Source organism: Manduca sexta, chromosome 13, assembly GCF_014839805.1.
Source record: "Manduca sexta isolate Smith_Timp_Sample1 chromosome 13, JHU_Msex_v1.0, whole genome shotgun sequence".
NCBI lineage: Eukaryota > Metazoa > Arthropoda > Insecta > Lepidoptera > Sphingidae > Manduca > Manduca sexta.
The window spans coordinates 9189282-9216206 of record NC_051127.1 but is presented as its reverse complement, the minus strand read 5'-3'; the positions used below and the strand labels follow the sequence as shown (position 1 = coordinate 9216206).

The following is a 26925-nucleotide window of genomic DNA, read 5'->3' as shown; positions in this document are numbered from 1 at the left end:
CTTTCTGTGTCAGTCGAAATAATTTATCACGATTTTTATTATGTGTGTTATTATGCAAGATTTAGAGGCTGTGGTTTTACCACTGAGTGTAGCAGTCCTAGGGCAAATAGATTGAAGTGTATTTCATTTTAGCTATTTCAATGGCGAATATTAGACAAATACAGAATGCTGGTGGTAGGATATATTTTATATAGGATAGCGACCACCGTACTTGTGTTAAAACCCATAGTGGCCCACGTGTGTCGCTTTCCGGGATCAACCTGTATATATCCGATACCAACAGGCCGGCATAATTGTGTCGACTGTCGAGGGTTATTTTCTCGTCATTCGTCAGATTGGGATCGATTATTGAAAGCTGCTATTAGTAAGAAAAATTTATTGTCAATCTTAGGAAAGTTAAAAAGAGAAATTTGAGGATATAAATAATGCCAATAAAGATTATATTACATAAAAACAATAAATCCAGGTTGACCATTAGTTAGTTAACTATTAATTTAATTGTTAAAATCTTATCTCTAAGATAATTAAAGAGTTTATTGACGGACGCCTTGTTGAGAAATGATATGCATAATTGTCACGACCATTATAATTTGACCTCTGACGGTTCACTGAACTTGGACCGTTGGGACATTTCTTGAAACCAAATACGAGATGACGGGCTCCTGGTTAAATGGTCATGATTATAATCAATGATATCTTTAATTGAAATCTGATATGAATTTTGTCGTTTTTATTCAGTGGAGTTAACGTCGGTTGAGGAATTTTTACTACTAGTTATACATTCCATGGACAGCGTATATATAGGAAGTAACTTTGAACCTTAAAGAATAGAATCTTAAAGTTCTTTATTGAAATTAAATTAGAGAGTGCTAAGAATTAAAAAAGTAGGTCGGTTATTGGATATTTGAGTTATAAGTGGAAAGAAAATTATTAAAATCGAATATTTTGAAATAATGACTATTCCTTTTGAAAATTTAGTAAATCTTATTATTAACTGGAGCATTAACGAAAAGCTTTTAATTAACATTTATTAAGATCAGTTAAAAATAATGCTTTTATTTTCTTTAAGATACTTTATTATAAAAGTTACTTCTTTCTTATTAAGTAAAACATCTCCGTCTAATAATGTTTCTAATAACACCAACGATTATCGTCAATTACTTTATCATTCAGAACATTACTGGTGGAAAGTCTCTCATACGAGTGTCCGCGTGGGTAGGTATCACCGCAATGTCTATTTCTGCCGCCAAGCAGCAATACGTAGACACTGTTGGGTTCCGGTTTGAAGAACGTTGTAGCCAGTGTAACTACTGGAGTATCTGAGGATGGCGAGCGCAGTGGAATACCTAACAATACTTTGCTATTCAAGGTGTTGAATCATGTTTCTACTGTTTGTGTGTGGTCGTATCGCTGACCATCAGACGAACGGCAAGCACGTCTTCTCATTCAAAAGAATAAAAAGAAATATGCAATGTTACTCAGTCATGCACTTTTTAGTTTCCTCAGACAGTTATTTTTTATATTTATAGTTTATTTAATCAACTAACCCTTATTACTAATTAAATAAAGAATATGTTTCGTTATTTCTTTTTACCTCTACTCCATTAGAAACTCCATATTATTAAAGAGCTAATAAAAACTTCTACATATCTCAATAGATTCGTTCCTGTTTCTACTGCCATTGCAAATTAATAAATTAGCTCGCGCATGTTTGCAATTTACTTAACATCCCCTCCGAGAAAGCGGAAGGAAAATAAAACAGACACCGAGAGGTTATGGGGATCACGACCCCCCTTTCTCTGGAATTCTCAGAGGTTTTGTTTAGTGTACGATGTTTAATTTACAAGATAATATTTTTTAAGTATGTTCGTTGATATCTTTGTCTATGTAGTAATAGTAATAGTATGATTTATTGTTAAAGTGTTTTTTGTAAGATATAAAGTTCGATGATAAGTTTATTTCGACAAATTATCGATTAAATAAAATGTTTTTCCCAAAGTAAGCAACAACTCCCGATGGATACAATCATGAACATGTTAAGCAGAAAGGTCTTATGTACATTCAGCCACGAAAATTTATTAAAAACTAGCTTTTGCCCGCGGCTCCGCCCGCGTTATAAAGTTTTTCAGGCTAAAGTATTCCGTTATAAAAGTAGTAGTTTCCCGGGAGCCTATGTTCTTCCCAGGGTCTCAAACTGTCTCCATACCAAATTTCATCTTAATACGTTGGATAGTTTTTGAGTTTAACATGTTTAGGCAGACGGATGCAGTGGGGGACTTTGTTTTATAATATATTTTTTAGAACTTTTTAAGAGGAACAATCCCGTCATACATCATTGTTGCATAACTTTAACCGTTTACGCAGCGCACGCAACGGACGCTCTCAAAACTAATAAATTGTCCCCGTTTTTGCAACATGTTTCATTACTGCTCCGCTCCTATTGGTCATAGCGTGATGATATATAACTAAGACCACTCCACAAACAAAGGGCTATCCAATGCAAAAATATTTTTTCAATTTGGACAAGTAGTTCCTGAGATTAGCTTTTACTGCTCTGCTCCTAATGGGTATAGCGCGATGATATATATATAGCCTATAGTACTCCACGAACAAAGGGCTATCCAACGCAAAAAGAATTTTTCAGTTTGGACCGGTATTTCCTGAGATTAGCCATTACTGCTCCGCTCCTATTCGGTATAGCGTGATGATATATAGCCTATAGCACTCCACGAACAAATGGCTATCCAACGCAAAAAGATTTTTTCAGTTTGGACCGGTATTTCCTGAGATTGGCCATTACTGCTCCGCTCCTATTGGGTATAGCGTGATGATATATAGCCTATAGCACTCCACGAACAAAGGGCTATCCAACGCAAAAAGAATTTTTCAGTTTGGACCGGTAGTTCCTGAGATTAGCGCGTTCAAACAAACAAACAAACAAACAAACAAACAAACTCTTCAGCTTTATATAATAGTACTAGCTTTTGCTCGCGGCTCCGCCCGCGTTATAAAGTTTTTCAGGCTAAAGTTTTCCGTTATAAAAATAGTAGTTTCCCGGGAGCCTATGTTCTTCCCAGGGTCTCAAACTGTCTCCATACCAAATTTCATCTTAATACGTTAGGTAGTTTTTGAGTTTAACACGTTAAGGCAGACAGATGCAGCGGGGGACTTTTGTTATATTATTTAGAACTTTTTAAGTGAAACAATCCCGTCATACATCATTGTTGCATAACTTTAACCGTTTACGCAGCACAGGCAACGGAAGCTCTCAAAACTCATAATTTTCCCCGTTTTTGCAACATGTTTCATTACTGCTCCGCTCCTATTGGTTATAGCATGATGATATATAGCCTATAGCACTCCAGGAACAAAGGGCTATCCAACACAAAGATTTTTTCAGTTCAAACCGGTAGTTACTGAGATTAGCCATTACTGCTCCGCTCCTATTGGTCATAGCGTGATGATATATAGCTTATAGCGGTCCACAAATAAAGGGCTATCCAACACAAAACGAATTTTTCAGTTGAAAGCGGTAGTTCCTGAGATTAGCCATTACTGTTCCGCTCCTATTGGTTATGACCAATAGGAGCTATCACGCTATGGCGTGATGATATATAACTTTGAGCACTCCACAAACAAAGGACTATCCAACACAAAAATATTTTTTCAGTTCGAATCGGTAGTTCCTGAGATTAGCCATTACTGGTCCGCTCCTATTGAATATAGCGTGATGATATATAGCCTATAGCTCTCCACGAACAAAGGGCTATCCAACGCAAAAAGGTTTTTTCAGTTTGGACCGGTAGTTCCTGAGATTAGCCATTACTGCCCCGCTCCTATTGGGTATAGCGTGATGATATATAGCCTATAGTACTCCACGAATAAAGGGCTATCCAACGCAAAAAGAATTTTTCAGTTTGGACCGGTAGTTCCTGAGATTAGCCATTACTGCCCCGCTCCTATTGGGTATAGCGTGATGATATATAGCCTATAGCACTCCACGAACAAAGGGCTATCCAAGGCAAAAAGAATTTTTCAGTTTGGACCGGTAGTTCCTGAGATTAGCCATTACTGCCCCGCTCCTATTGGGTATAGCGTGATGATATATAGCCTATAGCACTCCACGAACAAAGGGCTATCCAACGCAAAAAAAAAATTCAGTTTGGACCGGTAGTTCCTGAGATTAACCATTACTGCCCCGCTCCTATTGGGTATAGCGTGATGATATATAGCCTATAGCACTCCACGAACAAAGGGCTATCCAACGCAAAAAGAATTTTTCAGTTTGGACCGGTAGTTCCTGAGATTAGCCATTACTGCCCCGCTCCTATTGGGTATAGCGTGATGATATATAGCCTATAGCACTCCACGAACAAAGGGCTATCCAACGCAAAAACAAAATTTCAGTTTGGACCGGTAGTTCCTGAGATTAACCATTACTGCCCCGCTCCTATTGGGTATAGCGTGATGATATATAGCCTATAGCACTCCACGAACAAAGGGCTATCCAACGCAAAAAGAATTTTTCAGTTTGGACCGGTAGTTCCTGAGATTAGCGCGTTCAAACAAACAAACAAACAAACAAACAAACAAACTCTTCAGCTTTATATAATAGTATAGATAGATTCAAAACTTTAAAACTTTTAACACATTAACTCAACGGAAATAATTTTTATTTATCTTAAAAAATGTTATCAAGTTAGTTAATAAGGATATAAAACGTATATGTAGTAAACATATAGTAATACGTAATATTTGATACAGACAAAACATTTTAAAGGCGATTTGAAATTTTAATATCCGACTTTTCTAACCACTGATCAAACACTGCCAAGTTCCGATTTTAATAGTAGTTTGTGTAACGTAATGCAAAGACTAGCAGTGAATTGAAAATCAAATTTAGATGATGGTAGCACTATATGGAGCCAGTCTTAACAGTTATGCTGGTCCCATTCACAAAAAAATCAACCTTTCGATTCTGAGCTATTCATTCACGGCGCCACCGACTTCAGTAGCCCCCTACCCTCCCTAACGGAGGCTCACTTCACCCTCCCACTAAGTCTTTACATTAGGTGTTAATAAAAATTCGAATGTTATTGCTTGTTTTCTATTAAGCTGATTGTTTCTGACGGTATTTGTAGGGGTTTCGAAAGATGTTTCGAGAGGTCTTAGACAATTGTAAAGTAAGCCGATTAAAACGATTGTAGGTGAAACCTGAAGGAAGAGAAAGATACTGGGGCTGAGGCGTAAAATACTTTTAAATCAATGTAAATAATACTTTTCCACTATCATTCGTAATAAAAATAATTATTTATATACAAATAAAGCCTAGTTGGGTCAGGAAGGGACTGGCGAGACGAATGTTTGCAGTTTCAAATACCAAGGGCACACACCTCTGACTTTTCTAAAATCATGTGTGTATTCTTTGTGAATTATCGGGTTTAACGGTGAAGGAAAACATCGTGAGGAAACCTGCATACCTGAGTAGTAATTTGTAGGAATTCTGAGAGTTTACGAAGTCTACCAATCCGCACTAGACCAGCGTGGTTGACTAAGGCCTACTTCCTCTCAATAGTAGAGGAGGCCTGTGCACAGCAGTGGGACAGTATATACATAATACAGGACTTATATTATTATATAAAAAAACCGTCACCCAACTTACTTATTTTATTCCTATATTTTGGAAATATTTATACACACGTTTTCAAATCACATCCATACTTTCAAAACAAGTAATTAGCCTCTAAATTGGACAATTTGACGTAAAATGTTTACCATACATAATAATCACATAAAACTAATTTCACCCCTTTTAAAGCCCTTGTGACCCACGGAAATTGAATTGGCCAAATCGTTATTTAAAAGCATACTAAATGCAAAAAGGTTCGCTCGTGTGTGTATTCATAAACATAATTATATTTAATATAGAGTTTTATGAAAAGAGTTTTGTCACATAACAGAAATTTCATACTGGCATTTCGAAATTATTTGAATTTAGAAAATGTTAGTGCTTACAAAAATGAGTTTTTATTAACGAAGGTAGTAATTTGCTGAGAGCTGGAAGGTTTGATTACCTCGTCGTTGTTGGTACTGCATTTTAGCATTTAAAAACATTTGAGGTATCCGCAATAAGAATTTATGCCTAGGGCGCGCTAGGCCCACCGTTATCTCCTGACAAGACGGTTTCAAGCTCGAAGAAGTCATACCTCGATAGTTAATTTTAATCGTGATGCCTATTCTAAGTATTAAGGAGAAAGTAAAAAGTAAGTCGTCTGTCATCATTATTAACTATAAGAAGCCTCCAACTGAACTAGCATCACCTAAAGATAACCAAACTGATCGATAAACTTATCTTAAATGATTGTAACCAAAAAATCCTGTCCAATTCCTGTCGCTTAAAGAATAGTTTCGCAAATTTCTTTAATAGCATACTCATCCACACAACCATCTACTTCTACCAACTGGTCTATCCGTCTCCAAAACAATATCCAAACTATAGTTTTATACCCGGATCATTAATCCGCATTTTATAGTATAGTTAAAGTCTTCCTGTTTACAGATGGTGTAAAAGCGTCGGCTCGTGCCCATAGCATCAAAGATACCATAAAAAACAAGTTGACTTTATCACATAGATGACCCTGATGAATATGTGTTGGAAGGGACGAAGAGAATTTGGTAAAATAATGATTAATCATCATTCAAAATCATCAATTTAGCATATACATGAAAGGTTAGGTTGCCTAGCTTATATTATCTGTCTCATGATTTAATAGTGCCTATTCATTTTTAATCGAGAAATTCGTATGTGATTTTCGATTCAAAAATCAAACCCAAAATACCACTATTCACATTCTATATAAGCTTCCGCTAAACTAATGAGGTAACATATTTTTCTCAAATCCAATTCCCAACGCCTAAACAATGTAGAAGATTATTTGTTCTATATCTGATTACAATATTTCGAATTCTAAATCTACAGATTCAATTCAATTTGAATCTTGTATTTGAGCTGGAATCGAATATAAATACAATTGACCTGTTTCGAATTTACAAACAAGAATTCAGAGAACATTCATAAAAGTTTGATTTTTTTTTTCCACCTCTATATTCGGCCAGCACTCAATTTCAACTCACAAAAGAGGTTCACACTGGTCCTTTTTTAAACGTTTTGAACCATCAAATTTGTTGTGTGACAAACTATGAAAACATCTGTTTTATGTGTTAAAATGGTTTGACGCGTGAAGAATGGCGCTCGAAATCCAGATTAGGCAATCTTCATTTGTTTTAATTTATAGATGAAAAAAAAACTAATGAATTAAACAATTGACTTCTGTTGGGAATTCTAAATTCAAAATATCTGTTCTGATAAAAAGTAAATAGCACTCAAGAGTAGTGTAGCTTTAATTAGTGAAAGAATATTTTCTTTTTAGGTTCAGTCAATTTTATATTTCTCAGACAACTATAATATTTATACATCGTACGAAATTGTAACGAAATTACGCAAGTCACAGAACACACTATTTATACAATTGATACAATGTATCAACTTCTTTCGAACATTTGTGGATTATTATTTGTTACGGACAAATTGTTCTATGTAAAAAAATGGAGTGGATTACTATTTACTTCTTTGCGTCAGAAATAAACAGATCTTGGCGTGTTTTGTTAGAAGTATCATATTTGAAATTACGTGCTAGATATCAATATTTTTTTTTGGATAATTTGTGGGTACTTTTTGTTAAATCCGGGTCCAATTGATAAACCACTTTTTACTATTCTGTCTAATAGAATACCTTGTATTAGAAAACATTTCATAGCTTATTTATTTCCCAATGCATCAGTCGCTATACTATGCAAATACAACTCATTAATTTCGCTAAAGTTGAATACTCGTTCATTAAGGTTTCAGTTCTTGCGATAGTCGAGTAATAAGTTCGCGAGTTACTTTTTACGTCGCCACTTATACTTAGAGTAGGGTGAGGCAGATACAATTAAAATTAACTATGGAAGTGATGCCTGTTACTATTCATATATTAGGGTCGGAAATATTGTAGATACTGGCTTAAACAAAGAATTTCGGGGAATACTACAGCATAACTTTTTATATGTGCATGGAAAAATTGCCTTACTGCACCTGATGGGAAATGGAGTGGGGTCCAATAGAATGTCGACTGACGAGATATGATTACTCCTGGATAGTCGACGCAATTATGCCGGCTTCTGGAACCAGATATATACCTGATCCCAGAACGCGACACACTTACGTGGGCCACTATGGCGGGTTTTAACACCTTGTGCTGTGGTCGCTATCCGGGCGGATATAGAATATACTACCAGCTTATTTAATGATAAATAATGTTTATTTTTGTATATAAATTTATATGTACTTCTTTATAATATGCTGTTTCACACCTAAAACAAATCTGTTATAGTAAAATTTCATAAAAAATATATTGATAAAGCGTTATCTATGGCCTCACACTACTCTGTGAACTAAAGAATGTATAATTACAAATTCATTCATTCATTTTCTTCAAGACCTCGTTTATTTTTATTGGTTTGTTTTGCGCAGCGTTTTATTTGCATCTGCGAAGTAAAAATAAACTGCAAACTAAATAAAACAGGATCATTAGAAGTAGAGCAAATTACTTTTTTTAAAATTAAACCGTTTTATTTTTCCAAGCAGAAAAGTAAACATTCTTAATTTAAAAACCTGGTTCATTTTTATTTTAAAAGCTTTTAAATAAAGAATGCTACTTTTTTTTAAGGCTTACAACAAATTAATACTACAAAATACTAAGACATTAATATTTTAATTTTAAATTATTGATTTTACTTAACGACTCCGAACTAAACTAAAAAAAATATCCATATATTCACTTCGCTTTCACCCGACTTTCAAACCCACATTCAAACACTCACAACCCCCAACCACTTCAAAAGTAATTTCATAAAGTACGCTTTTGAAGACGACAATAGACTTTTACATTCTCATATGTGTGAGAAAGATTCGACTGAAGGACTGACGATTGCTATGCGGGTCTTATTGACCCCTCAATTAGTGGGGATCCAATTTGCGTCCTCTAAGCGAAGATTTGTCAAATTGATTCCATTGCGTTGAAAGTAACGAATTTAGACCAATTAGGACTTCCAATTTTGGCATTATACATTTTTGCCATTTGTATTTATTAGTCTATTTATATTGAAGTCTTAACTAATGATGTATTTTGTTATAGTTTGCCATTACTGATACTATGAGTCCTATGTTACTCGGATAAATAAATATTAATAGTAAAAATAAATAATAATAGAAGGGCTTTATATAACACTTGTTAGGGGTCCTTCAAAGCAATGCGTACTGGGCGCATGCTTAGTTGAATGTAGGTATGGGCCAAGAGGGGCCCTATATCACTGATACGGGTGATACTGCAGTACCTAAATCATATAAATATATATCTATAATCAAATAAATGAGAATTTAGTAAAGATATTTGGATGATTGTTAGAAAAAACTAACGCATAATTGCAGTGCAGTAATAGTATAGATTTTTATAAATATCCGCAATGTAAAGAGCGGTAAGTATTTTGTAGTTTCTGCCCGTGTATCTTCAACGAATTACTATCATTTTCAAACTATCGTCAGAAGACATATAACCTGGTGGACATATTTTATATCCGCTCGGATAGCGATCACCGTACACAAGGTGTTAAAACCCGCCACAGTAGCCCACGTAAGTGTGTCACATTCCGGAATCAGCCTGTGTGTAACCATTTCAACATTCATAATTGTGTCGACTGCCGTGGGGTAATCATCTCTCGATATTAATTCTATTGGTCACTCCACCTACCATCAGATGCAGTTTTACTTTGCCCTGCCCACAAAAAACACCTTCAGAATATTCTCCTTTATTCTTCAATTAACTATAAGTAAATAGTTAAGATTATTTCATCTATCTAAAGTCAATTTAATTACTAGAAGATGGAACGTTCTCAGCGTATGTGGAAAGCGTTAATAATTTGCACTCTGAGATATTTTAATTAAGGTAACCGAGGTAATGCGCTCAAAGAGTTAACGTAAAGAGAACATTCTCATTTCCTCGCCTTGTGTAAACATTTTCATAGATAATGATCTTATTGGTTAGATCTTAGTGCTTCTTCGGGTTATAAAGGAACGTCTGCAAAATTTTATGTATTTAGAGTCTTGGTATTAGACCTAGTAGTTTTTTTCTCTAAAAAAAAAATGTTAAATTTAGGTAGACATTATAACTATGACCTTTCGGATGACCAGCACCTCAGCCCGCCCCGTGACTAGACATAGAATTAACTCCAAAAGTTCAGTCTATGCGCGCTATTAATTAATTTAAAAAAGTATTACAATAACTAGATTTATGAATTGCATATTCTAGAAATTAAATCAAACACATTAAAGCTAAATCTTCGTAACTCTAACTGCTTTCCAGTCTCATTTTTATACGTTAACACAAGCAGATAAACCTCTTATAGAGAGCTATAAAGAGAGGAAGTGAAACGAAACTTAGGAAATATCCGTTAACACTCTTAACTACAGAAACAGACGTAGACAGTTCGACTTTCATTCATTGGTTGATAAAATACGAAGTAAATAAAACTTGAAAGCAGTTGCGTGGAATTCTAAAGTTTTTACATCGATTGGATTCTTGTATATAGCCCGTGTAAATATTAAATACATAAAATAATATGATAGATAATAGATTTACTAATGGTGTCATCATGTTCTTTTTTTATTTGATTGACGAGACGAGCTTGCCGTTCGCCTAATGTTAAGCGATAAGACCGCCCATAAACAGTAGAAAGACCATCCAACACATTGAATTACAAAGTATTGTTCAGTGTTCCATTGCGCTCATCATTCTGAGACATGATATGTTAAGTCTTATTATGTCCAGTTACACTGGCTATAATGTCCTTCAAACCGGAACACAACAGTGTCTACACACTGCTGTTTGGTGGCAGAAATAGACATTGCGACGGAACCTACCCCGGCGGACTCTCACATATGAGAGACCTACCAGTGAAAAATATAGTAAAAGTATAATGAGAAAACTACAATCAACGTCTTTAATATTTATAATCAATTTCTTGTAATCATAAAAACAATAGCACACCTTAGCTAGCTACCTAGCTTAAAAATATAAAAACTAAATCAATATACATCATATAAAAACCAGCCAGTACCAACAGAGGTAAACATGTATCTGCGAATCTATTGCGGATAAAATAGCCATGTACAAGTGTACGCCGGACATAATGGCCCAACAGATATCATAATTCAAACCGGAACCCAACAGTGACTGCACAGTGTAACGGCTTAGCTAAAAAATATAAAAACTAAATCAATATACATCATAGAAAAACCAGCCAGTACCAACAGAGGTAAACATGTATCTGCGAATCTATTGCGGACAAAACAGCCATGTACAAGTGTACGCCGGACATAATGGCCCAACAGATATCATAATTCAAACCGGAACCCAACAGTGACTGCCTAGTGTAACGGCTTAGCTAAAAAATATAAAAACTAAATCAATATACATCATATAAAAACCAGCCAGTACCAACAGAGGTAAACATGCATCTACGATTCCATTGCGGACGAAATGGCCATGTACAAGTGTACGCCGGACATAATGGCCCAACAGATATCGTAAAACCTCCCTATCGCTATAAAAGTGGTCTTCCGTGGTAAATTGTTTTACAACTTCAAAGAAGCGTTGTACTGATTTTTACTTTTTCTCGTACAATGGACACGCACAATACGACACTAGATTTTATTGCTTGTTCGAGTGTCATTTTTTTTAGGATAAAATTATTTAGTTAGATTGACTGTAGATCGAAAGTTTTTGGGTTTGATTCTAGCTGTCTTTGTGTTCTCTGACAAGATGAGCCCAGGGTTGGATCTATCAGAAGCCGACGTCCGGCAGACGATTGATTGCATTTTTTTATAAGAGCAAAGTATATAATATGAGATTAATGAAATTATTATGTATATAAATAAGCATTTTAAAATCAATACGCACACGTACGCATTTAATGCCCGAAAGGGGTAGGCAGAAACGCAACTGATGCACACACTTTCCGTCATGTGTATTCTGTCTCATGATAAGGGGCGAGCCTATCACCATATCGGGGATAGACTCTAAGCTAATACTGAGTAGAAAAAACCAATATCACTGCCCGACCTGGAGATCGAACCCAAGACAACACTGCAGTCATACCGTCAACTATGTCACCGAAGCAGCCATTTTAGAATAAGCGAACTAAAATAATTTTAAAATATAAGTATGCTTGGAATCGCAAACTTTAGTTATGCTAGGATTCTTATAAAATGAAGGTAATTCAACCGGTTGGCATTTGCAAAGATTTTACCTTATATTTAATATTTTTAATATTAAATATAAGGTAAAAAGGTAAATGAATTTAATATTTATAAATACAAAAACACGACGTTAATTAACGTTAAGAATTTATAATGAACCTTGGTTTTTATTTATTGTAGTGTGACTAACAAAAAACAATATACCTGTTGGATTAAAACTACGAATAATAAAACAAACAAAAGTGAATTCCACGGTCTTAATTCTAAAGTTCTAATTTAAATGAGTTAAACATTGCTATCAAATTGCTTCAACAGTTAAATGAAGAGCCAACACATGATTACGGCTAACATTTTGCAACAAAGTATAAGTTCTCCGCTTATTACCAAGAGGGACGGGTAATTCTCCAAGTTTTAAATTTCGAACGTTACATCCAAGCTTGTCGTAATGAATCAACATAGCGTATTTTTGATGTTCTTTGTATTTGATTCTAAATTTGAATTGTGAAGTAATATTTTTTTGTTATAAAAACGTAGGATTTGACACTGGCAGACGCGCAAATTATGCCTTGCTAAAGAGAAATAAAAAAAAGTAGCATTTGTTGTATCCGAATTCAGAAACAATTTATAAAAATATCTCTTTTATGCAACTATTTTTCGAAAATATAAAACCGAAATTATAAATGTTTGTTAAGATATTTTGTTAATTGGATTAAATACATGAAAAAACGAATAGCCATAATTACAAAAAAAAAAAAAAATAGATTCCGTCGATAAAAAACAGTTTTACCAAAGATCTTGAGACGTATAATAGTGCATCTAGATTACCTAATTTGAATTTTCATACACCGATCCGAGATGGTGTCGAAATTTTAATATTACTTTTGCCAATAAGTTGGTTGCGGTGACGCGATGGCTGAAGTTTTTTAATAAAATATGTGCCGAGAACAAGGGGTGGTATTTTACGAGCCCAAAGGTTTTATTATGAGAAATTAGTTATAAATTGAACTCTAAAGGGCTTAATAAAGGGATTTATTAATTTGTCAGTTCGTTAATTGCGACGTTTTTGTGCGGTGTTTTGGAAGCGTCTTGACGGTTATATGGTTTGACTGATCGGGATTTTGGACTGTATATTTTATAACCGGTTGCCTGCGTGAAAAAATATTCTGGGGTAATAGTTTTGCTATGGATATAGGCTATTTTCCCGGAATAAAAAATAGTTTATGTCCTTCCCAGGATCCCAAACTAACTCCATACTAAATTTCATAGAAATTGGTTGGGTAGTATTTAGTTTATTTCGTTCAGTCAGGCAGGCAGATGAGGCAGGAGACTTTTTAATGTAACATATTTTTAATATAAAACATGATACAAAGTATTTTTCTGTGAAATCAAATAATCCTGAAAGAAAAATAAAGGGGAAACCATGAATAACAGTGGCAAATTTTTACCAATTTAAAAAAATCAAGTCACATTTTGCAACATAAATAATTAACAAGGGACCTTGTAATTGGGCTAATATGTCAACTAAGTCAGATCTAAGCTGACATAGTCATAAAACATGGCATTAATTCAAGAGTAATTGCTTATCGCGTCAGATAGCAATGTTTATGGGTGTCATAATTTAATCAGGATTCATAAAGCAAAGGAGTTTTGGAATACAGCCGGAGCGCTATAAAAACTATTTTACGACAAATTTCGTTCAATATTTATGTAATAAATCATCAGGATGATCTGTTTCTGTAGCGGAAGTTATACCTTTGTGCTGCGTGGGGATAAAATAACTTTATCGTTAAAAATAATGTAAATTTGGCTGTGAAATAATTTGTGTATGGCAATTTGAGATTTATTACTCAAAAGTGTAGGTAAACAGTTCGGAAATGCATTCATATTTTATATTGATAACTATTCATTATAGTAACCTGTGTTTATAATGTTTCCCTAATATTGTATTTGTGAGAAGTGGAAAAATCTATTTCTTCAACACTAAGACGTATTTATAAGCTAAGTAAACAACTAAAGCTTATGAAAAAATCTGAAATACTAATTAGTCAAATTGATCTTAATGTTTTTATAGTTAGTTGGGTTCATTAATTTCTAATTATTCATAATACTACATTAAAACGACCCATCAATCAGCTTTAATCAACTTGAAACAATACCGAAATTTCAATACTCAACAAAAACTATAAAATCGACTTCAAAGTGTCTAAATTTAGTTTCAAAGTCGGATCTACGCGGACGAATGTTTTAATGTTAAAGTAAACAGCGATGACAGTTTACGAGTACTTATTGATGTCAAATCTGTATCAAAGAGTAAAAGGACATTTTTTGCGACACTAAAATAAAATTTAAAATCAGCACTATTTTCTATGTTTTTAAATTAGTTAAAATTATAAAAAAAATCGCTCAAGTCATATAGCCTTTCACCCTTCGGTATGTATGATTAAAAATATATATTTTATTTATCACGTAGGCGCACAAAGTTGCACTTATGATACGTCGAAACAATGTATAAGAATAATTATTATTATTTCTAAACAACACTTAAAATTAATTATATAACTATGGACATTTAAATTACGCATAAAATGTATAATGAATGTAAGGTACAAACCGAAGTAACCAGGTCGGGCTAGCAGGTAGGGGGAAATAAAAGGATAACGTGACACGATCCTCACCGACGAGGATATCAGCCCTAACCTAGCTAAGGTACCAACCTTTCACTAGCTACCTAAGTGATGACTGCCATGATTAAAAAGCATTTGGTTATGTTATGATCAACATTATAAAATTTTGTACATTTGATTAATTTGGATATTTGTTGTCAATAAACGATGAAACCGCTGCACTGATTTACAGCTGTTAGTTAGTTACACAAATGGTTTATATTCTGGATTGGTACTTAGGCTACTTATTATCCTGAAAGTACGCAGTTTTGCACCGAGAATTTGTTTTAACAATGGCGGGAACACGAGCATCTATTCAACTACTACTAACTAAAATATAACATAATAAAGAATAACTTTTGCAAAGTAAACGTTTTGTACTATTTATTATAGACGATTTACTTCTGCAAAAGTTTCATAACTATATATATTAAAACATCAAAATAGTTTTTTTGTATTCCTCATTAATATGTATTTATGCTTTTGATAAGGAACTGGTTTTCCTTCCCATTAGAAGTTAATCGCAGTGCAAAAACTTAGGATATCCTATCGATCCAGTTATGCAATATCTGTTCCGGATGTCACACACATTCGTTGGCGGATCCGGAGAAACCTAGCCTTCTATTTGATCGTTTACTTCCTCTAATATGAGGTCAATGATACTAAATGTTATTGACATGAATATAAGTAATTCTATGGTACAGGACGCCTCAGTCTTAATATAAGCAAATTAAATGTTTTAAAATTTAATTTTGTCGATGATTTTTTATATTTACGCGAATGTTAGACATTTAAATTAAACTATTTTTCGGATTTTATCGCGGTATTAATCATTTATATTATTATTTTCTCTCGACGTTTGACTTTGCAGTCTTTATAGTCAGTCCCCCTCATGGTCATGTAGGATGCAGTCTTCGACACGTCGGAACAAAACTAAAAATATAAAAATCCACAATGAACTCCGAAAAATAGTTTCATTTCAATCATAAATTTTATTTTAGCCGTATTGTACCTAGGTCAATATAAAGTTTTAAAACCGTTACTATACTGCCGCTGATATCGACCGAGTTGTTTATTCAAACATGATATGACTCCATAATATCAACAATATAATCGGTATTTGAACCCATGTACTTTCATTTACTTATCTATCCATATCGATTGTATCGTCAGTGTAATATCGGTTAGGAATGAATATAATGTACAATATATCTGCCCTGTATTACATACTGTCCCACTGCTGGGCACGCGTCTCCTATACCACTGAGAGGGATTAGGCCTTAGTTCACCACACTGTTTTAAAGCGGATTGGTAGACTTCATATACCTTCAAAGTTCTTTATAGAAATTGTAAGGTAAGTTTCCTCACGATATTTTCCTTCCCCGTTAAACCAAGCGATAATTTATAAAGAAAAGTTCTTGGGTTTGAGCCTGCGGACATTCATCTCAGCAGTCCATTCCACAACCAACTAGGCTATCGTAGTTATGAACCCACGGCCAAATCATAGTTCCTTTAAATTTAATCTAGAAGCTATCTTTTTAATTACAGCACAATTATTAATTATCCATTCTAAAAATAGAAAATTTAGCATATATATACTCAGGCTAGCTGTGAACTAAGTCCATTTTAAGACTACATTTGTAGTTAAATAATGTAGTGAAATAATACGGGTTAATAAACTCTATAACAAAAACAAGAATTAGTTACGGATACCGATTTTGTATTTAATGACATCCGTGTGCGCAAAACGGCGAATTTTGTGAGAATGTATTTTATGATTTAACTAGCGAATCTGTGGGACTTTAAATATACAAGAATAAACTAATTGAGTTTTTATATTTCCCATTGTAATTAAAGTTTCCTTGCGAATTTATTATAATTTTTATTATTAGTTGACGTTTCTCATATTTAAATATAATGATATAACTGCATATTTTATTTAAATAAAACTAATGTGCTACTATTTTTTAAATATAAAAATCCACGTAAAATTCCGAAGACTAGTTTTATTTCGACGTCTTACATTCGCGTAAACATAAGTAATTATTATGCATATTTCCTATTATTCTCAAGGTGAGACATCAACCGTTAGAAAATTAAAGAAAGTAGCTTATGTGTTAATTCACGACATGGCCTACCCCTGCACCAAATTTCATCCAAATCTGTTGTGCTGTTTCTGTGTTAATATCTAAGAAACATACAACGTCTAAACATTTTTACGGACTTTGGCTCTTATAATACTTATTACTTTAATTACATTATAAAATCTATGCAGAATTTCCAATAGGCCTCCTGTCACAGGATGCTATTAATTACGTTTGCTTTGCTATCGCATGAAACATGTATTGGGACTGTAGGAATCATTACGATCATTTTATTGGCTTATTAAACCGACATCAAAAGTTAAATCTCTTTAATGTGCAGCCATGTGCCGACGTTATCGACATTGCATTTTGTTTAGAATGAAGGTAGTTAAATAGTGTAAACATTAGATAGACTGTATCAGGAACTCAACTCAATATAGACGTAAGTTCACGGCTTTGTCGTCGAGAGGTTGGTAAAGACTAGAGGTGCAATTAGTATATTTCGCCGAACTTCCATCCTTCCCATGTGTTCTATTGTATGGCTATTGCCGTATCCAGCACGAATTTCAAACCCGAGCAATTCAGATTTCTTTTTTCCTTTTCGCCTATTGATTGAAAAGAGCAGCGATTTAAATTTTTTGAAATCCGGCTCGCCTCAGAAACGAAAACGTCAGCCAGAACTATAAATTACAAAGTACTGATAGTACGCTCACCATCTTTATATGTGAAGTCACATAATTCTCAGTTAATGCCACTTTGATACATTGTAGTCAATCCTTTCCAACAATGAAAATGAACACGACCAAACCGACATTCAAGTACACTTATCCCTCTTTAAAATCAAACCATCGATGATTTAAATGAGTCAAGAGACGTCTCAGCATCTCACGTTTCAAGGTTCAAATTCAGCCGCGACCAATCGTCAGATCTCGAGTTGGAAAGTAACTTAATGTTATTCGAAACGTGGCTCTACATTTATCCTAACTGAGAAATCTGGCACGACGGCGAACACCGCGAGTTAATACGTATTGAGATGGTAATGCGCCGGACTGGACGGATAAAAGATTCCGAAAATATGCCGGAATGGTCGGATAAAAGATTCGAGGAGTTACGATTTGGTTTCACAAAAGTGGCTTTCATATTTTTATTAGTCTGTATATGTCTATTGCGTTTCCTTCCTGGTTTCTCATGACTAAGCATATCCTAAGATAGATAAATATATATAAAAGTTCATTTAGAAGAGTTTGGATTAGAGCGCAATTGATAAGAGTAGTTATATTGTGTGTTGTTAGTGTCTCTACATTTACCCAGAAGAGTAAAAAAAAAAAATATGTAAGTTAGTTGGTATTCAACAGTTTGGTGAATTTCTATCCACCTACTTACTCTACATACGATACACCAGCGTATTGTATGTAGAGTAGGTGGATATATTTTATACCGCCCGGATAGCGAATACCGTATTGTTAAAACCCGCCACAGTGGCCCACGTAAGTGTGACGCGTTCCGGGTTCAGCATGTGTATATCCAGTTCCAACAGGCCGGCATAATTATGTCAACTCCCGAGGGGTAATCATCTCTCGTAAGTCGACATTCCATGTGACTCCACTCCACTTACCATACACGTACACGTATAAAAAAAGAGTTAAAAGCTATTGAAGGTATTTAAAAAATGTCTTAAAACTTACACCCTTATCGGAATAATAAAAATAGTTCTACACTCTCAGATATATTCATATAGCAAACGTATCCACTAAACACAATAAAGACATCAAATTGTAACTAACTCGAATCGTTGAAAGCAACATAGTACCGAAACTCTACCAGCTTACAATGGAGAGTTCTTTTATTTATTTTTCATTTTTCATCCCCGATACTCTAATGATCTTTAATGAAAAGAATCTGATACAACCACCCTCCACCCCCCACTGGATGCCTCTTTGCCCCCCTTTGGCCTGAGATGTTTCATTTCATCACGGCTGACTTATTATTTATAGTTCAATGGTTGTGAGTAAAATATCTCGAAATTCTTTTAAGATCGTATGAAAGCACTTGTGGCTCCGAAATATGCTTCAGGAAATGGTCAGGTGAGTTGGTTCTGTGTTATAAAATATGTATATAGTAAGTCGAGGAGCGTGTTCATACAGCAGAGGAAAATTAATTTAATATTTACGTAGCTTAAAGTCCATTATATGATTGGCAAGTTTCCTATATGGAAATTATTATTATAGGAAATTGTTACCTATAAATATCTAGTTAAGATTGATTTTAAAATATAACTTTACTATTCTACTATAAGACTTAGATCTATTAATATTACAAGTTCAAGGTGTTTTTTATTATTATGCAAATATGAGAAGATGTTAATAGCTGTTTAATGGTTGTCATTTGAATAAAAACGATACTAAACATACATTTATTTCATTAATTTACTTTATTCGCATTTATAATGGACTCTTCCTGAGCACATTAACGATTTTATAATTAAGTTCCGATTTTAAAAAAACATTTTGAGATAAATAATAAAAAAAAATATAAGAAAAATGCATTTTGATGCATATTCCATGACAAATTCATCTAATACATCTGAGAATGTCTATATCTTTTGCCGCTCGGTTCTTTCTTTGGACTTCACTTCACTTTACATTAGGTGTAGTGAAGAAAATTTTCCAAGCTCCGATAAAAAAAACATCAATGATAATGACTAAAAATATTTGCATTATCATTTTATTACCTAATGAGATGGACTATGGGCTAATCCCTCTCAGTAGTAGAGGAGGCCTGTGCCCAACAGTGGGACAGTATATAATACAGGGCTGATGATGATGATGAATGAAATCGTCGAGCCCGATGAATCCCTCCTAGCCGAATTTCGGCCACGGCGGCTAATCTCAACGATTAGGCAAGTATGGAGATATTATAGTGCATAAGTGTGTGCAATACACAGGTGCACTCTCTGTTCCTTCACTCTTATAGTCCGGTGACACGGCAAATCCGACACTACCCGAGAAAGATCAAATCGACCCCATACCTAACCGATTTCATAGCCCGAACACGATACATCAATAACATAATATCAAAATAATATAGGGCATGATGTCACATCAAAAGACTCGAGACCTAAATACAGTCCAAAATAACAGCTTTATTGAATGAAACACAATATGCCCGCATCTATTATATAGGTCATCCGTGTTTGGCAACAGTTACAATGTAACTCATGGAATTATGTTGTTCTACATGGTCTTGGTGTGATAAACTTTGGCCGTTTTATCAGGTGTCTGTTAGTCATATATATACATTTATAGAGACTATATGTAGTACTATGTATAGAGATTTTGCATGATATATACACGAATGTTAGACAATGAAATAAAACTGATTTTATAGCGGTTATTTATACTATTATATTTTCCGACGTTTCAAAGACTGAGGTGTTTGTCGAACGCAAGTCCAAATTGCAATATTTAGCTATATTTTACAATTATACATTTACTTTTTATTTTTTAGCTGTTGACCGTTCGATCCACAGAAAATGAGCTTAGTGTCTTAGAAATTTAATTTGCTGGTGGTAGGATATTTATGTCCGATAATGATCGTACACAAGGTGCAAAACTTTTATTGGGCCACATAAGTGTCGCTGGATTAGCCTGTGTATATCCGGTTCCAAACTATCCGGCATATTTATGCCGACTGCGAAGGGATAATCATCTCTCGTCGGTCAACACTTTATCTGGACCCTACCTCAATTACCATCAGACGCAGTAAGCTCACTTAGCCCATAAAAAAATAATATCTCTACATTAGAATATGTTGTTTTCTAAACTTAACGCAACTCTACATAGAGTTATATTTCTCTACTTGGATAAATTTTAACTATATAATGCATATGATTATCTAGTGTCTACTAGTTGCCAGATTTCTACATTTATGGCAAACTATTTGCTAGATATTTAGAGGTATTTCGACTCTACAATATACTTTTCTATCCTCATATAATTAAGGCTTAATTATTTTACTATTAAGTTAAAGATATCTAATAAATTATTTCGAAATTTGCACTCAGTAAAAAAATATTTCGCCGAATAGATTTTTAAGTTTCATTTCTCGTAAAAATTTATTGTGAAAAATTTATCTGATATTATAGTCCGTCGTCAGAGGTAATATTTGTATATTTCTTATCACTCTAACTTCTCTATCAAATGGTGACAGCGTTGATAACATTAGTCATCATACACATACAGCTATACATACATGTATACCTCACATACAATGTATTGTGTAAATTATTTCACCTACAAAATGAGTTTGACATTTTCTAAGAATGTCGACAATGGAAGCCTTACAGTTTATTTAGACTACGGATCGTATTTAAATTCGTCAGACCAAACTAGGCAATGTTACGAACAAAACAACCTAGTTAACATGTAGGCATTTAAGAATATATAATAATATAAATGATGTTTAAAAGTCAAAGCAATATTTTATAAAATATCAAAGAATAAAATAAAGGCTTTTTTATTATTGTGCATTAAGTATCTAAATCAAAATTGGCATTGTGTTTTATTATTGTTTACTTTAAAAATTCGCAATTTACCTTATTTATATTTACTGATGATTTTTGCAGTCGTTTTAGTTCCAATAAACTCCTTGGGTAATAAATAATAATGCCTATTAAGTGAAACTCGTAAATCTTAACCAAAACCGATAAAATCAAAAGCGAATAGCGAAAAAGTCTTTGAAACTATTTCCATTGCTCTACAAATACTGAACGAAGTTCAAAATGAAACGATTTCAATGAGTTTTGTATAGAATATAGTTTTAGCAAGAAAGCACTGCGTTTCCATTCTGACTTTATTCCAGAAAGACGAAGACCATCGTGTGTTTATAAAAGTAATGTGAATAGATATTGTAAAATACTATAATACTGAGATGAAAATAATGCAATTTTTTATAAGCAAGGCTAGAGTAAGTATATAATAATAATAATATCGGACCTGTATTATATAATTTCCCACTGCTGGGCACGGGCCTCGTTTACTACTGAGAGGTATTAGGCTTTAGTCCACCACGCTAGCCTAGTGCGGATTGGTAGACATCACACACCCTCAAAATTCCATTCTCAAGAATAAGTATAATATTTTAAAGTCAATTTAATCGCAATCATTCTACGATACATATCATTAACAGAATTCAAAATATCGGAATATTTGCTACTCGTTTAATAATATAAGATGACAAAAAATAATCGGCACACTGTTATGTACCCAAATAAATATTAATAAAATGAGTTATCTCTACATGACCTGTCAAAATCTTACCCTAAAGAATAATATTTAAATATACACTGTGAAAATATCCTTAATAAATTAAGTCGATAAGATGTAAAAGCAGCGATAGCCTAGTTGGGTGTGGAACGGACTGCCGAGACGAATGTCCGCAGGTTCAAATCCCAAGGGCACACACCTCTAACTTTTCTAAAATCATGTGTGTATTCTTTGTGAATCTATCGTTCGCTTTAACGGTGCAGGAAAACTAAGTGAGGAAACCTGCACATCTGAGAAGTTCTCTATAGGAATTTCGAAGGTGTGTGGAGTCTACCAATCCGCACTAGGTCAGCGTGGTGGACTAAAGCCTTATCTTGGAGGGATTACCCTCTCAGTAGTAGAGGAGGCCCGTGCTCAGAGCAGTGGACAAGTATATAATACAGGGTTGATATTATAAGATGTTAAATATTAATAATAATATAATTTATTTGCAACTATTACTCAAGAAGAGAAAATTTTAAAAGAATAATTCAATTTGATTATTAGGTATTAAACGCAATGACAAATGTAAAAATGCATATACTCTATCCTATATCTAAATGTTGAGTAATGTGCCCAAGCCACTAAACTTTTTATTTGATGAGTAAAATTTTGCAATACTTTAATGTGTTTGATGCCGTGATGCGCTCGTTAATCTCTACATTATTAATGAAGTCATAAAGTCAAACAGTTTCATATAATTTACTGATGCATTAACCCTAGTCCGATATGAAATAGGAAGAGAATTTTTTATTAGACTAGCAAGAAAACTTGAATAGTTCGGCTTCCGCAAGCAATTTTTACTGTTGAAATATCTATTTTGAGTTTATTGTGGGTTTTGTAACATTTGACTTTTGCAGTGTTCATGGTCGTGAGAGGACTGAAGAGGAGACTTGATCATTCGAAAAGTTAATAATAATATCTACCTACATTTTACAATTAAACATAAATTTTAATTGTTTTATCTATTGACGGTCCGATCTACGCAAAATAAGCTCACAGAATTTTGAAGATCTCCGTGTACAAACAATCACGGCTAGCAACTTCCGCAATGTTTGAAGCTTGCAAAAATTGGGGCAAGTCGCATGTGTAAAAACTACTGAAATATTGCCGCTAGTGTGAACGCAAAGGAAGTTTCGCGCAATATATTTGTGCAAAAACTTGCTCTAACTTAGCTTAATAAAATGGTCTTAAAATACAGAGAAAACATAACACAAAGTGTACTTATAAAAAGGCCAACTATTATAAAATATTAAAGAAGAAAATACTGAATCTGTTAAACTTACTTGGAATTCCTTTGCCCTCACTTTGACTATAACTTTGGCAAAGAATTTAAATCACTTCACTGAACATTTAGTTTGGATCATCACTTTGTATAGTTAGGAAGTTTTATCTGGAAACATGAGGAAATTGCTTTATGTCGGCTTGATGGTTATTTGCTTTGGGTTTGTTATTAAAATCTGAGTCGAGAATTATATAATAAAAACGTGGCTTTACTAAAACAATACTGAATGGTACTGAAAATATATGCGAATGTATGAGATTTATCAGGTAGAGTCACTACAACTCCCACTCTATCAAATAATTGTTTATAAAACATTAAAATTAAAACAGGGCTTGTTTCCTAAAGGTCTCTACCGTATCCCATTGCATCCTGAATCAATACAAATAAAGTTATTTAATCAACAAAAACCTTTTCACGTATCAAAAACAATATGCTATTGTTATAATGAATTCGTTCATTAAACACAACCGCCGCGTCACTGTTGGCTTTATTCCACCCACATGTTTATAGAAAAAAACACATTAATATTGTTACAATCAATTAAATTCACTTTTGTTTCATCAATCAATACATTTGCATATGAATTGATCATTATTTTTGTATGTTATATCCACCCACCTATAACTGTTTAAGATGTTTCCAATGATGGATATCGTCGGAAATATAAACTAACAATGAAAGCGCACTTATTGTTTATAATAAGTTTTATGTTTTCCCAGTACCATTTCAGCCTGAAACTGGTAATATGGAAACTAAATTAATGTTTCCGCTCGCGAGTCCATTAAACGTTACACAAACTATTCAAACACACATATTTACATTTGCCAATCAAATCCGGTGCATTAGCAACTTCCGTCTTCAGTATCAACAAAACAGTAAACCATCAAGCCGACATCACACACAAAATACGCACAGGCACACAAATCCGTATAGGTTTTTGTAACGCACTATCTCGGTACAAACATCTCTATGCAATCGACGATGTTACGCACGCGGGAGCAGCGACCGACAGCGATGCTCCTCCTGCGACGGCTGGGAAGCGACTGGCTTCAAATTATGTTTAGCTGAGCACACCGGCTATTGCATCCGAGCATAAACGAAAACGGCCGAATGTAATTTTGATGTGCGAGCAAGATGGAGTATATTTTTAAGGGTGTAGAACAAGACGGCCTATCAGGTAGGGTGGGAAGCGGCTGCATCAAGGGGTTTTGTCTATGCAGGTTGGGATTCAGAGAATCAGAGTCAGAACGCATTTGGCCGTGAGATGGCTAGTGATGCCCGCCGGCGGGGCCCGCTCTATCATTTTCCACTATTAATGAATTGATGGCTTAACTGGACCGAATTGCGGTCAATTTTATTTAATTGTCATAGACGATAAAGTAATTTTGTGATGAATAGGACCTGAATTGAGAAAATTGTTTTATTGTAGCCAGATGTTGGTCGGGTTAAATATTTGCTCCCGCGAGTAATTGCCCGTTATAGTTGTGATGGCTTTATGGCTATTATCGTTACACTTCATAAAGAGTCAATCGTAAGATGTCTAATTCGAGTTGTCATAAAATAGCTATTTATAGTGGAAAGTTTTGAAACCGAAAAAGTCCTGAATTAGATATTGTAGGACGTGCCATAAAATATCGATAAAATCTTCTCTAGTCATTTTATTCGCGTTTGATAAACCCAAAGCCATATCATATAAAGAAACTAACTAATCCTAGAGAACAGCTCTCTAATTTCAAATGTACCTACTCTTCAGAGATACAAGCGTGAACATATAAATACCTAATGGTGTCGCAAAACTGCAAGGGCATTTTTTAATGACTCTACAATTACTCCAGCCATCAATAACGACGTGGGACACTATATAATTAGTTCCTTGATAATTGTTATGAGACATGAAGATAAGAGCTCAAAATATAGAGTCGACTTGAGGACAAAGTTGTATGTACTTTTATAACTAACTAGCTGACTCCATAGAAGTTGTCCCATCTTAACTATGAATTTGCAGCGCGCATTCTGTCAATCGCTGATAGTTATTTCAAACAATTGACGTTATATAAAATTAATATATTCGTTAAAATTTGCTTAAAATTTCTAATTTTCCGCTCAATTTTTTGATTTTTTTCTGTCATAAGAACCTTCTCCTGACAATAATAAACACAACAACAAAAAAATTGTGAAATCGGTACAGCCGTTCACGCGTGATGCCGTGACCAAGGGAAATAGGAATTCATTTTTATATATATATAGAATGAGGAGACGAGATGCATGTCTAGTAGTAAGCTGTGACTCTCTTTAAACAACAATATCCTCAAAAGTTTTCAAATACAACTTATTGCATAGTACATAGCTGCTAGATCATCAATTTGAGGCATAAGTTATCAAATATTAATTTTTGTTTCTCCTAGAATAACACTTGCTCTACTGCGAATTATATTATGTGGAGTATTTTGCAGAAGCATTGATATAAATAGTAAAGAATAGGTAATAATTATAGACGTAGTCATTTCATTTTCGACAAATTGTGTCTTACAGTACCTCTAAAGCACAGTCACACATTCACCGATAAATAATTTATGGATCGATTACTCTATCGGAAAACAACCCCCTATATTTCGAAGTCGGTTAAAATGTAAACATTCTGTATTAATATAGAGACCAAAGGTTCTTGTACCTTCCGACATGAATAGCAAAATTAGACCTACGAGACATTCTTAGAACTCTACTAACCTCAATCAGTATATAAACAAATCAAAATTCCATACAGATTATAAGTCAATGAACTACGAATCGAAAAACCAACACTCGTAATTATGTCATTATAAATATCAGAATAATCCGATAAACCATACCTATTGGCTAATAATATCACAAACATAAACAATAAACGACTTATCCCCCACAAACGGTATTCAGCTATATAAACATAATTTAAGATAACAAGAGACCATCCCATATTTTACAGCCAATTACTAGTCCAACACCGGTTGATATTAAAAATAAAACCCCAAAGAATACTATTCCTTTAGACGTCATAAAAAGCGGGATAATCTCATCTTTCATAAAATGTACGCGTTACTGCCTAAAGAGGTGATATGAATACAATATAGCGCTATAAAGTTGAATGTCGCAGTGTGAGCGTGCAAAGATTATAGCATTAAAAACTTACCAAGTTTTTTTTATCTCTGTAAGAAACTTTCTGAATTTTGAATAATCGCATTTTGTTATTAACACAATT

The 26925-nt window shown here is 34.0% G+C and overlaps 1 protein-coding gene across 1 annotated transcript in view; it reads right to left on the bottom strand.

Moving 5' to 3' along the window:
• Window positions 1-24725, bottom strand: part of LOC115446437 — a 157713-nt gene extending 132988 nt beyond the window's left edge. Inside the window, exons 1-2 of the mRNA XM_037438162.1 lie at window positions 24510-24725; window positions 23692-23798 (exon numbers count right to left, since the gene is read on the bottom strand). The gene's annotated coding sequence lies outside the window, so the exon portion shown is untranslated. The remainder of the gene's footprint in view (window positions 1-23691; window positions 23799-24509) is intronic.
• Window positions 24726-26925: the final 2200 nt, after the last annotated feature.